At 46.2% G+C, this 12,582-nt stretch overlaps 1 non-coding gene across 1 annotated transcript; it reads right to left on the reverse strand.

Moving 5' to 3' along the window:
• Positions 1–6,322: 6,322 nt before the first annotated feature.
• On the reverse strand, positions 6,323–6,395 carry TRNAF-GAA (transfer RNA phenylalanine (anticodon GAA)). The gene has a single exon. It is a non-coding gene; the product is annotated as a tRNA-Phe (tRNA).
• Between the last annotated feature and the right edge of the window lie 6,187 nt (positions 6,396–12,582).

A 12,582-nucleotide genomic window follows, 5' to 3' on the forward strand; every position in this document is an offset into this window, starting at 1 on the left:
GGGCCTAGTAACAGAGGCCCAGGCCTGGAAGAGGGAGAAGGAAGGAAGAGGAGCGGAGAAGGCTCCAGGAACGAGGAATGAAGGGATCCCAGGGGTGCGGACGGGCGAGTCGCCACCGCACGCCCGAATCCACCTGCGTGGAGGGGTCAGGCCAAAGGGGGAGACCGGTCCCCGAACTAGTGGAGGCAGGAAACGACCCTCAGCTAGAAACCGGAGGCTCTGACATTTTATGTGGCGCAGCCCCTCGCTACACCCGCTAGGAAGGCACCACATAGGGTCAGGGAAACTGGCGCCAAGTTTACCAAGAGGAGGAACGAGGCAGCCGGACAGAAGTGTTGGTAAGAAAGGCCAGACAAAGGACACACAAAGGGGGTCCTGTGAAGTGCTCCAAAGTTATCTAGGAGTTGTCTGAGCCCCTCACCTGGTGAGCACAGTACGACGTGGGCAGCCGTTACCTGCAGAAGTGGTCTGGATAATTAGAACTGTGAGTAAAGGCCCTGGACTGCATCACTGACTCCGTGTCGATACTGCTGCTGCCCTGCACCATCACCCCCATCCTCCGCATACACTGCCCTGAGGCTATACTCCTCCCGTGGGGAGTTATGCTACGCTCTGCTGCACCCACAACACCAGCCTCAGCGGTCTGCCCTGTAGCGGCGGTTCACTCTGACCGCAATCCACGGGAGGCGTAGTCGGACATTTAAACATCAAAACCACATAAATAGTTCCGCCACTGGTTTGACCGCCCTGAGCCACGGAACCGGGTCGCCGCCACGAAGACTACAACCACCAGCATCCACCAAAAAGGGTCCGGCTCCGGGTGTCCCAAGGCCCAGGGGGTGCGTCAGAACATTTTCATCACCTTTCACAATCACCAATGGGACAAGGCAGGGATGTCCTCTGTCCCCTCTCTTATACATCCTAGTAACGGAGCACCTGCTCTCATCAATTCGCCATAACCCCAATATTAGGTGGATTGAGGTGGGAGGCACCGAGTACAAGTGCTCTCTATTTGCTGATGATGTCCTAGTATATATCACTCAATCACATATATCCATCCATGCTGTTATGGCTGAAATAGATCACTTTGTTACATGGTAAAATTTTAAAATCAATGCAGCAAAGTCTGAGGCCCTCGATGTCTCCCTCCCCAAATCCATATAGGATTCCATCCAGTCCAACTTTCCCTTTGCCTGGCCCTCACAGGGTATCAAATACTTAGGAATTCCTATTCATAGAGACCTCTCCCATCTATGTTATCTTAATTTTGGGCCCTTTATTGAACAACTCCATACAGACCACGGTTGGCAAGTTAGAACTGTAAGATTCACTACGTGAACCACTGGTGTTTTGTGGAAAAGCACATGTACACTGCGTTCCAAATTATTATGCAAAAAGTGGTTAGGAGTGATAAGGGAAGAATTTGTTTGTCAGTTAAACTCATTGATGGTGATGTGTGTCAGGGCTCTTTATATCACTGTAAGCAATTGCAGACACCTGTGCTAATTAGTTTGGCAGGTGTGTCCAATGAAAGGCAAGACTACTTAAGAAGGCTCTCTCACATTATTAAGCAGCCTACATTTTCTGCCAAAATGGGAAAGAAAAAGGATGTGTCGGCTGCTGAGAAGCAACAAATTGTGGAGTGTTTAGGTCAAGGCATGACTACAATCAACATTGTGCGATGATCGGGATGAAGTGTCTTGGCAATCAAGAAGTATGAAGCTGATTCACAGTACACACGTGTGCGTGCTGATAAGGGCAAATTGAGGACTCTTTCCTACAGGCAATTACGTCAGGTTGAAAGAGCAGCGGCAAAAAAGCCTTGTCATATCAGCAGACAAGTTTTTGAAGCTACTTGTGCCTCCAACGTCCCCCGAACAACAAGATGCAGGGTCCTTCAGAGGTTTGCAGCTGTGCATACGCCATCCTGTCGACCTCCTCTATCCACTTCACACAAGCAGAAACGGCTCCAGTGGGCCAAACATTACATGAAGACTGATTTCAAAACTGTTTTGTTCACGGATGAGTGCCGATGGTCCAGATGGATGGAGTGGAGGATGGCTGGTTGATGGACACCCCACGCAAACACGGCTACAGCGCCAACAAGGAGGAGGTGGAGTAATGTTTTGGGCTGGAATCATGGGGAGAGAGATTGTCGGCCCCTTTAGGATCCCTGAAGGCGCTAAAGATGAACTCCATAATGTATGTGGATTTTCTCAAACAGCACTTCCTGCCATGGTTCAAGAAGAAGAACCGTGTATTTCACAGCAAGATCATTTTTCTGCATGATAATGCACCATCTCATGCTGCACATAAAACATCTGCATCTCTGGCTGATATGGGCATAAAAGGGGACAAACTTATGGTGTGACCCCCATGCTCCCCTGACCTGTACCCCATTCAGAACCTTTGGAGCATCATTAAAAGGAGTGTCTATGATGGCGGGAGGCAGTTCACATCTAAGCAACAGCTCTGGGAGGGTATTCTGTCCTCATGCAAAACAATTGAAGCAGAAACCATCCAAAACCTGACAAATTCAATGGACGAGAGAGTTCAGAAGCTCCTTTCGAACAAGGGGTCCTATGTGAAAATGTAACATCACCTATAATAAAGTTTTGAGTTGAAAACTGTTTGATTTCAGTTTCTAACAACCTGCTAATGCTTATAATTTCAAAAATGACCATTTTTTTGGTCTTTATTAAAATGAAAAGGTTGATCGAAAAGTTTGGGGGATCTAAGAGTGTGGCAACCTAGTACTCATGATTACTTCGAATTCTGACAATATGAGGGTCATGCTGCAGGTAGTGCAGCAAGAAGGCACTTATGTGTCTTGCGCATCTCGGAGCCCCAAAATTATTTTCCGGGCTAGATGCAGATAAAAATTATTTTTAATTTTAAATCTGGTGAAGCTTTAGTATAGATGGCCTAATAGGATCAGTGCTGCACACTGCTACAAAGCCCAAATTATTTTCCAGTCAAGATACAGATAAACATGATTAGTAATTTGAAAGCTTAAAACGGTTGGTAGGGTGGTTTTAACCAATCATCAAGCTTTTACTCTCCCCAGGATGACACAGGGGTAGAAAAGTCGTTTCGGATCCATGATTTGTTCATCTTTATGAACGTGAGTCTGTCTACATTATCAGTGGAGAGCCGCGTGCGCTTATCTGTCAGCACACCACCAGCAGCGCTGAACACACGTTCAGACAGAACGCTGGCTGCAGGGCATGACAAGATCTCCAAGGCGTAAGTGGCTAGCTCCGGCCATTTATCCAGATTGGAAGCCCAAAAAGAGCAAGGGTCCAGTGACACAGTCGTGGCTTCAATGTTTACTTGGAGATACTCCTGTACCATCGTCTCTAGGCGTTGACTATGTGTCAGACTTCTTGTCTCCTGTGGCCTTGCAAAGGATGGGCTAAAAAAGTGGTGAAATGATTCCGCAAAATTGATGTTACCAGCAGATACTGTGGTTCTGTTACGGTTTGAGTGCTGAACACTTGACGGTCCCACGGTTGGCAAGTTGGAACTGTGAGATTCACTACGTGCACCACTGGTATTTTGTGGAAAAGCACATGTAAGATTCTGCAACAGTCTCTGCTGATACTCCTGCATGCGTGCATCCCTTTCTATGGCAGGAATAATTTCTGCAAATTTACTTTTGTACCGGGGATCTAACAGTGTGGCAACCCAGTAGTCAGGATTATTTCTAATTCTCACAATTCGAGGGTCATGTTGCAGGTAGTGCAGCAAGAAGGCACTCATGTGTGTTGCGCATCCAGGAGCACCAAGTCCCTGTTGTGTTGGTGGCGAGGTAACAATCATGCTTCCTTCCTCTGTCCTCTCCCCCCAACCTCGCACAACAGAAATGTGATCAAGGTCTCCCTCATCTGATGAGTCTTCCATCAGTTCGTCCTCCACTTCTTCCTGGGCTCCTGCACCTTCCTCACTAGTTTGGCTGCTACCATGCGCCCTGGTAAAACCATCTCCCCCACCCTCACATGCCTGCCGCCTTGGTGCTGCCGACCGTCTGGACCTTGCAGATGTTAGCCCTTCCGCATACAACTCCTCCTCCTCTACTTCCTCCACCTCCTCTTGTGCCACCACCTGACTCCGAATTCTGTTTAACATGTGCTCCAGCATGTAAATCACCGGAATAGTCATGCTGATAATGGCATCGTCAGCACTAAACATCTTTGTCGCCATTTCAAAACTGTGCAGAAGGGTGCATAGGTCCCTGATCTGAGACCACTCCTCCAGCGTGATTTGCCCCACCTCTGAATCTCGTTGGCCCAGGCTATACGTCAGAACGTATTGCACCAGGGCCTGTCGGTGCTGCCACAGTCGCTGCAACATGTGCAGAGTTGAATTCCACCGGGTAGGCACATCGCATTTTAGCCGGTGAAGTGGCAGGCCCAACGACTTCTGTAGAGATGTAAGTCGCTGAGCTGCGGGATGCGAACGGCGGAAGTGAGCACACAGCGACCGTGCCCTCTGCAGAAGGCCATCTAGTCTGGGATAGTGGGCTAAAAATTGCTGGACAACCAGGTTCAACACGAGAGCCATACAAGGCACGTGTGTGACATTGCCCCGGCGAAGGGCCGCACCCAGGTTTGCAGCATTGTCGCACACGGCCTTCCCTGGTTTCAGGTCCAGTGGAGACAACCATTCATGAAATTGGTTCTCCAGAGCTGACCACAACTCCTCAGCTGTGTGACTCACATTTCCCAGACATTTCAATGTAAAAACCGCCTGATGACGTTGAGCCCTACTGCCAGCATAGTAAGGAGGTGTGCAGGATCCCTTCTGCGCAGTTAGAAAGCTTGTGGCATGACCAGACAGGCTTTGGGTGCAGGTGGAAGACCGAGAGGAGGTTGAGGAGGCAGAAGCAGTGGAGGAACTTTGAGATAAAGAGGATTGACGCACAACTCGTGGGGACGGCAAGACTTGGACAGCAGCCCCTTGTCCTGCTGTCACCATAGTTACCCAGTGCCCAGTCAGCGACATGTAACGCCCCTGTCCATGCCTACTCGTCCAAGTGTCTGTGGTAAAATGCACCCTGTCACACACAGAGTTTCTCAAAGAAGCGGTGATGTTGTGTGCGACATGCTGGTGGAGCGCAGGCACACCTTTCTTTGAGAAGTAGTGCCGACTGGGCATCTGGTACTGGGGCACTGCGACGGACATAAGGTCTCGAAAATCCTCTGTGTCCACCAGGCGGAAAGGCAGCATTTCTGTAGCCAAGAGCTTGCAGATGGTGAAATTCAACCTCTTAGCTTTCTCATGGCTAGGAGGAAATGGTCTTTTACTTGTCCACATCTGAGGGACCGAGGGCTGGCTATTGTGCTTAGACGGGGTTGATAAGGGTGTCCCCGGCAAACTGCCGGTCTGTGAGGAAGATGCAGGTTGACATGTTAGGTTGCCTTGATCCAAAGGTGGTGCTATCGATGTCGGACAGCGCTCAACACCAGCTGGTGTTACCACCTCCAAAGAAAATGATGACCTGCCAATCGCGCTGGCTGTTGCGGTTAAAGAGGTGGCAGGTCTGCGCCCCAAAACAGGTGTGACTGCTGTCCCCCCAGTCACAGAGGATGAAGAGGCCGCGGATGCACAAGATATGGCAGACGGTGGTTGGCCCGGCCGGCTAGGCTGCATTGTAGCACACTGAGCTTCCCACTGCAACTTATGCTTCATGTCCATGTGCCGGTTCATGCATGAAGTACTCAAACTATGTATTTTTTGGCCTCTACTTAGCTTTTGCTGACAAATGTTACAGATAACACGAGTTGGGTCATCTTTATCGATCTGAAAAAATGCCCAGGCTATGCAAGGCTTAGCACCCATGCGACCTGAAGAGCCACCACGACTTGTGGTGAGAGGCAGAGTTGTGTTTGAGGATGCAGTTGTTGACGTGCTTCCAGTACTACGTCTCTGTCCAGGAAGGCGCAACCTGACCTCGTCGTCACTAGCATTTTCCTCCACCTCCTCTGATGACCTCATCTCTTGGCTGACTGTGGGTTGACAGTAAGTGGGATCTCCAACCTCATCATCATCACCCTGTGCGTTATCACACCCGTCGTCCTCAGAGCCAACCTGTTCCTGCCCTGACAAAAAACAAAAGTTGTCGCTCCAATCAGGTATTTGAGTCTTATCATCGTCTTCCTCATTGTCATTGTCTTCCTCAGTGCTCAGTTCTCAAGTTTCTATCATTTTATTTCCTGTAGATAGTTATAATGATTAGGACTTTTACATTCTCTGTAAACAGTCAGTCCATATGCTTTGTTTATTTTCTGCTTAAAATTTAATGGGTGAAGAAAAAAACTTTTGCCGAAACCCGGGATTGAACCAGGGATCTTTACATCTTCAGTCTAACGCTCTCCCAAATGAGCTATTTCAGCAGGACACATTTAGATTCAGGAATGTTCAACACACTGTAGATGTCACAACTGGATGTATTTATTTTTACTTTGACTTGTTTTTGCAAGATTATCTATATTTGAAAGTCCCGCTATTTTGCGTACATATTTAAGAACTTACATTAATTCTTTGTGAATGAATAGAAAAACACAGCAATTCTGCATTTTTTTTACATTTTCAAATTTACTCAATTCGCCAGGGTAATTCTGACTGTGTCTCTGTAGGACAGGTGATGATTGAGCATAAAACACAATTTGTAAGCATAATGTTGCATCAAGCTTTATTTTTTTCTTAGGTGCAAACAATTTGAGTGAAGAAAGGAGATGTAAATTTAGAGAAAATATTCTACTGATTGTTAATGTTGAAAGTGAAAACATTTGTCCCAAAATGTGGTGAAACTTTGATGTCAGTATCACATGCGCATTTCAGACTTGTTAAACTATGTTCATCTGCTCTTTTAGCTTTTGTTTATTAAGTATATTTATAGTCTATTGATGCCTGAGGTGAAAAAATCTGAAATTAGACTTACTGGTAATTCGGTTTCTAGGAATCTTCCACGACAGCACCTTAGGAGGTTCACTCTCTGCCCTAATAGGGACAGAGAACACATAGAGATGAAATATTCCCTCCCATTTTCCTATCCACAGTATTTTTCCGAAGCAAAAGCAACAACTAACATATGCACAAAGAAACTATTTGATGTTCCCAGAAGTCTTTTGTGAAAGCACAAATTCAGGACATTTAAGATTTGCCTCAAGGACCCCCAGGAATACTGCCAAAGTGCCAACGTTGAGAATTGGTTTTGCTAAGCCCCATCACTTTTAGTTTTCGATTTGAAATTGCAACCAATGGAGCGGAACCCCAACTGATCAGTAACAGGAGTGAAGCTGTACAATTTCTTGAAAGAAAATGCTAATGTCAGAAGTGGGATTCAAACCCACGCATCCAGGAGAGGCTGCGAACTGAACGCAGCACCTTAGACCGCTCGGTCATCCTGACTTCTTCTGTCTTTTGTAATTTAACTCTTTCTAAGCTAAGCAGTAGAAAGATGAGCATTACTTGTGTTGAAAGGAAATATACCATGATTTATTTTATTTTAATATTGATTTGTAACCTATTAGTTACAGCCAATTTTGAGCTTCATGACCAAGCACCATTTTTTAAATCTGACATGTATCACTTTATGTGGCAATAACACTGGAATGCTTAACATATCCCCGTGATTCTGATAGTGTTATTTTGTAACACATTGTACTTTATATTAATTTTAAATTTAGATCAATATATATTTAGTTTTTCTTGTGAAAATATGTAAAGTTGCACAATTTCATTGAAATGCGGTGATGCCCCATATGTCTTCAGAAACTACTGTTTGGTCACACAGCAGGGCTTTGAAAGTAAGAGCGCTATTTGGGTTTTGGGAATGCAGATTTTGCAAGAATATTTTGAGGGTGACATTTGCGGAGTTCCAAAAGTACCAAAACAGCAGAAACCCCACCAAAGTGATCCCATTTTATAAATTACTCCTCACAATGAATTCATCAACACCGGCAATTACTATTATTGTCCAACAGGTGTTTTCACTCTGCAACATCCAGAATTGCAAATAAGCCAGTTTAGTGCCAAACTTGCGCTTATGGAGACAAGCACCCCATACATTTTAAGTGGGCTCTCCTCGCTAGAGAAATGCCAAATCTGTGGATTCTTTGTCTTACCATTAACGTGGAAACCCCTATTTTTAGAATGAAAGATGACGGTCATGAGTTGGGGCTTGTGTTTTTGGCCTTCCTGGCTTTTTCCCCAAACAGCTTTGTTCCTGGCATATTTTTGAAGCATATTTGTCTCAGTAATGTCTCAGCGATACATAGTCAAACATAAATGGCTGAAATCATTCAGCTAGTGTCTGATACATGCTGCCCGTATTAGCTATCAGGTTTCCTTTAAATCCTTATACAGCTAAGTCAAACTAAAATAAAACAAAGTGATGATGTCCAGAATGAAGTAAAAATTACAAAAAATATTATTTTCCTCAAAAGTTAAAAGTGTTCGGTTCTCAAGTTTCTATCATTTTATTTCCTGTAGATAGTTATAATGATTAGGATTTTTACATTCTCTGTAAACAGCCAGTCCATATGCTTTGTTTATTTTCTGCTTAAAATTTAATGGGTGAAGAAAAAAACTTTTGCTGAAACCCGGGACTTTTAGATCTTCAGTCTAACGCTCTCCCAACTGAGCTATTTCGGCAGGACACTTTAAGAATTTGGAATGTTCAACACACTGTAGATGTCACAACTGGATGTATTTTTTTTTACTTTGACTTGTTTTTGCAAGATTATCTATATTTGAAAGTCCCGCTACTTTGTGTACATATTTAAGAACCTACATTAATTCTTTGTGAATGAATAGAAAAAAACAGCAATTCTGCATTTTTTTTACATTTTCAAATTTACTCAATTCGCCAGGGTAATTCTGACTGTGTCTCTGTAGGACAGGTGATGATTGAGCATAAAACACAATTTGTAAGCAAAATGTTGCATCAAGCTTTATTTTCTTCTTAGGTGCAAACAATTGGAGTGAAGAAAGGAGATGCAAATTTAGAGAAAATATTCTACTTATTGTTAATGTTGAAAGTGAAAACATTTGTCCCAAAAATGTGGTGAAACTTTGATGTCAGTATCACATGCGCATTTCAGACTTGTTAAACTATGTTCATCTGCTCTTTTAGCTTTTGTTTAATAAGTATATTTATAGTCTATTGATGCCTGAGGTAAAAAAATCTGAAATTAGACTTACTGGTAGTGTTGAGCCACCCCCGTAGTGTTCGAGTTCGGTTCGTGTTCGTCGAACTGTTCGTCGAACACCTTCGAACACCGTTAAAACCAATGGCAGGCAAACAAAAACACATAGAAACACATAGAAAGCACCTTCAAAGGTGTCCAAAAGCTGACAAACTGCTCAAAAGACACAACTAACACATGGAAAAGTGACAAGAACATATAGTCATGCGAAAAGAAAAGAGGTGGAGGAGTAAAAGGAGGGGGAGACACAGATATAGGCATGTCATGCCCTTCTAATATCCAAAAAGTGAGAAGCCGACACGTTCAGTCCGCTCCTGCCCGTGCCACCTCCGTGTCGCCAGGTTTGTGCCAGAGCCGCGGTGAACCCTGACGGCCAGCCCCCCTCTCCCAATACTGGTGCCTGTCCGCTGGTGGGTCGAGCGAGCCCCCCTGTGGTGGAGGCAGCTCTAAGCTTTTTAATTTAAATTGTCCCTCTAATTTGAATGAATACACTTTAAATCCATTTACAAGGATCTATTGGAGGGCAAGTCTCATGCCAGCAGCCGTGTAATTCCAGCTCCAGTAGCGTCCACTAAAGCTGCTGCAGTTAAAAAGCTTTTATAAGGATCGAGCTCGGCTGTCCACCGCAAGGCATCCTACTGCAAGTCCCAGCCCCTATGCCTTGGGGTGCCTCCTGATGCTCTTCACTGAGTATCCCGTGGTCCCGAAGCATTTCCTTTGAAAAAATTAAGTGTCCAAACTACAGGTGGTGTAGCTTGCTTAACAGCCGGGATAATCCACTGACTAGCAGACACTGCTACAAGGCACAAAGTATTTCCTGGGCTAGATGCAGTTAAAAATTAGTAATTACATACTCTCGTTGGATGCTGAGAAAGCATTCCATAGAGTCTCCTGGCACGCCATATATTATTCTCTTAAAAAGCTTGGGGTAGGGGTCTAGGGGTCCCTTTTATAGCCAAAATCATGGCCCTGTATCGCAATACGTCACCTAGGCTGAAGATAAATGGAACTCTAGCACCCTGAGGGCTCGGTTGCTACAGAGGTATTGCACCTCTCCCAGAGGTGTGATATCTCACTCTCAGGTAAGGATGGAGTGTGGATCAGGACCCGACACCTGCATGCATTACACCACATTGCCGTGGGGCAGGGCGACCAATATGCCCCTGAGATGGGCACGACAGTCCCTGTCTCTGGCTGGAGTGGGGGGAGGGAACACTGAGGAAAGGGAACCCTGTAGTGCAGGAGCAGGGAGGAAGCAGTTCCTGGGTGCATTGAGATGGGAGTATAAAAGGTGGGCACCATCTTAGTTCAGTGCAGAGAAGTCTGAGCAGAAGTGGCAGGGAGCAGGAGCTCTGCATGAGCTCTGCTCCGGAGGCGGGCCTAGTAACAGAGGCCCAGGCCTGGAAGAGGGAGAAGGAAGGAAGAGGAGCGGAGAAGGCTCCAGGAACGAGGAACGAAGGGATCCCAGGGGTGCGGACGGGCGAGTCGCCATCGCACGCCCGAATCCACCTGCGTGGAGGGGTCAGGCCAAAGGGGGAGACCGGTCCCCGAAACTAGTGGAGGCAGGAAACGACCCTCAGCTAGAAACCGGAGGCTGTGACATTTTATGTGGCGCAGCCCCTCGCTACACCCGCTAGGAAGGCACCACATAGGGTCAGGGAAACTGGTGCCAAGTTTACCAAGAGGAGGCCCGAGGCAGTCGGACATAAGGGTTGGTAAGAAAGGCCAGACAAAGGACACACAAAGGGGGTCCTGTGAAGTGCTCCAAAGTTATCTGGGAGTTGTCTGAGCCCCTCACCTGGTGAGCACAGTACGACGTGGGCAGCCGTTACCTGCAGACGTTATCTGGATAATAAGAACTGTGAGTAAAGGCCCTGGACTGCATCACTGACTCTGTGTCGTTACTGCTGCTGCCCTGCACCATCACCCCCATCCTCCGCATACACTGCCCTGAGGCTATACTCCTCCCGTGGGGAGTTATGCTACGCTCTGCTGCACCCACAACACCAGCCTCAGCGGTCTGCCCTGCAGCGGCGGTTCACTCTGACCGCAATCCACGGGTGGCGTAGTCGGACATTTAAACATCAAAACCACATAAATAGTTCCGCCACTGGTTTGACCGCCCTGAGCCACGGAACCGGGTCGCCGCCATGGAGACTACAACCACCAGCATCCACCAAAAAGGGTCCGGCTTTGGGTGTCCCAAGGCCCAGGGGGTGCATCAGAACATTTTCATCACCTTTCACAATCACCAATGGGACAAGGCAGGGATGTCCTCTGTCCCCTCTCTTATACATCCTAGTGACAGAGCACCTGCTCTCATCAATTCGCCATAACCCCAATATTAGGTGGATTAAGGTGGGAGGCACCGAGTACAAGTGCTCTCTATTTGCTGATGATGTCCTAGTATATATCACTCAATCACATATATCCATCCATGCTGTTATGGCTGAAATAGATCACTTTGTTACATGGTCAAATTTTAAAATCAATGCAGCGAAGTCTGAGGCCCTCGATGTCTCCCTCCCCAAATCCATACAGAATTCCATCCAGTCCAACTTTCCCTTTGTCTGGCCCTCACAGGGTATCATATACTTAGGAATTCCTATTCATAGAGACCTATCCCGTCTATGTTATCTTAATTTTGGGCCCTTTATTGAACAACTCCATACAGACCACGGATGGCAAGTTAGAACTGTAAGATTCACTACGTGAACCACTGGTGTTTTGTGGAAAAACACATGTACACTGTGTTCCAAATTATTATACAAAAAGTGTTTAGGAGTGATAAGGGAAGAATTTATTTGTTTTTCAGTTAAACTCATTGATGGTGATGTGTGTCAGGGCTCTTTATATCACTGTAAGCAATTGCAGACACCTGTGCTAATTAGTTTGGCAGGTGTGTCCAATGAAAGGCAAGACTACTTAAGAAGGCTGTCTCACATTATTAAGCAGCATACATTTTCTGCCAAAATGGGAAAGAAAAAGGATGTGTCGGCTGCTGAGAAGCAACAAATTGTGGAGTGTTTAGGTCAAGGCATGACTACAATCAACATTGTGCGATGATCAGGATGAAGTGTCTTGGCAATCAAGAAGTATGTAGCTGATTCACAGTACACACGTGTGCGTGCTGATAAGGGCAAATTGAGGACTCTTTCCTACAGGCAATTACGTCAGGTTAAAAGAGCAGTGGCAAAAAAGCCTTGTCATAGCAGCAGACAAGTTTTTGAAGCTGCTGGTGCCTCCAACGTCCCCCGAACAACAAGATGCAGGGTCCTTCAGAGGTTTGCAGCTGTGCATACGCCATCCTATCGACCTCCTCTATCCACTTCACACAAGCAGAAACGGCTCCAGTGGGCCAAACATTACA

The sequence above is a fragment of the Phyllobates terribilis genome, unplaced genomic scaffold (assembly GCF_046119375.1).
Source record: "Phyllobates terribilis strain yellow unplaced genomic scaffold, ASM4611937v1 Scaffold_12__6_contigs__length_324123572, whole genome shotgun sequence".
NCBI lineage: Eukaryota > Metazoa > Chordata > Amphibia > Anura > Dendrobatidae > Phyllobates > Phyllobates terribilis.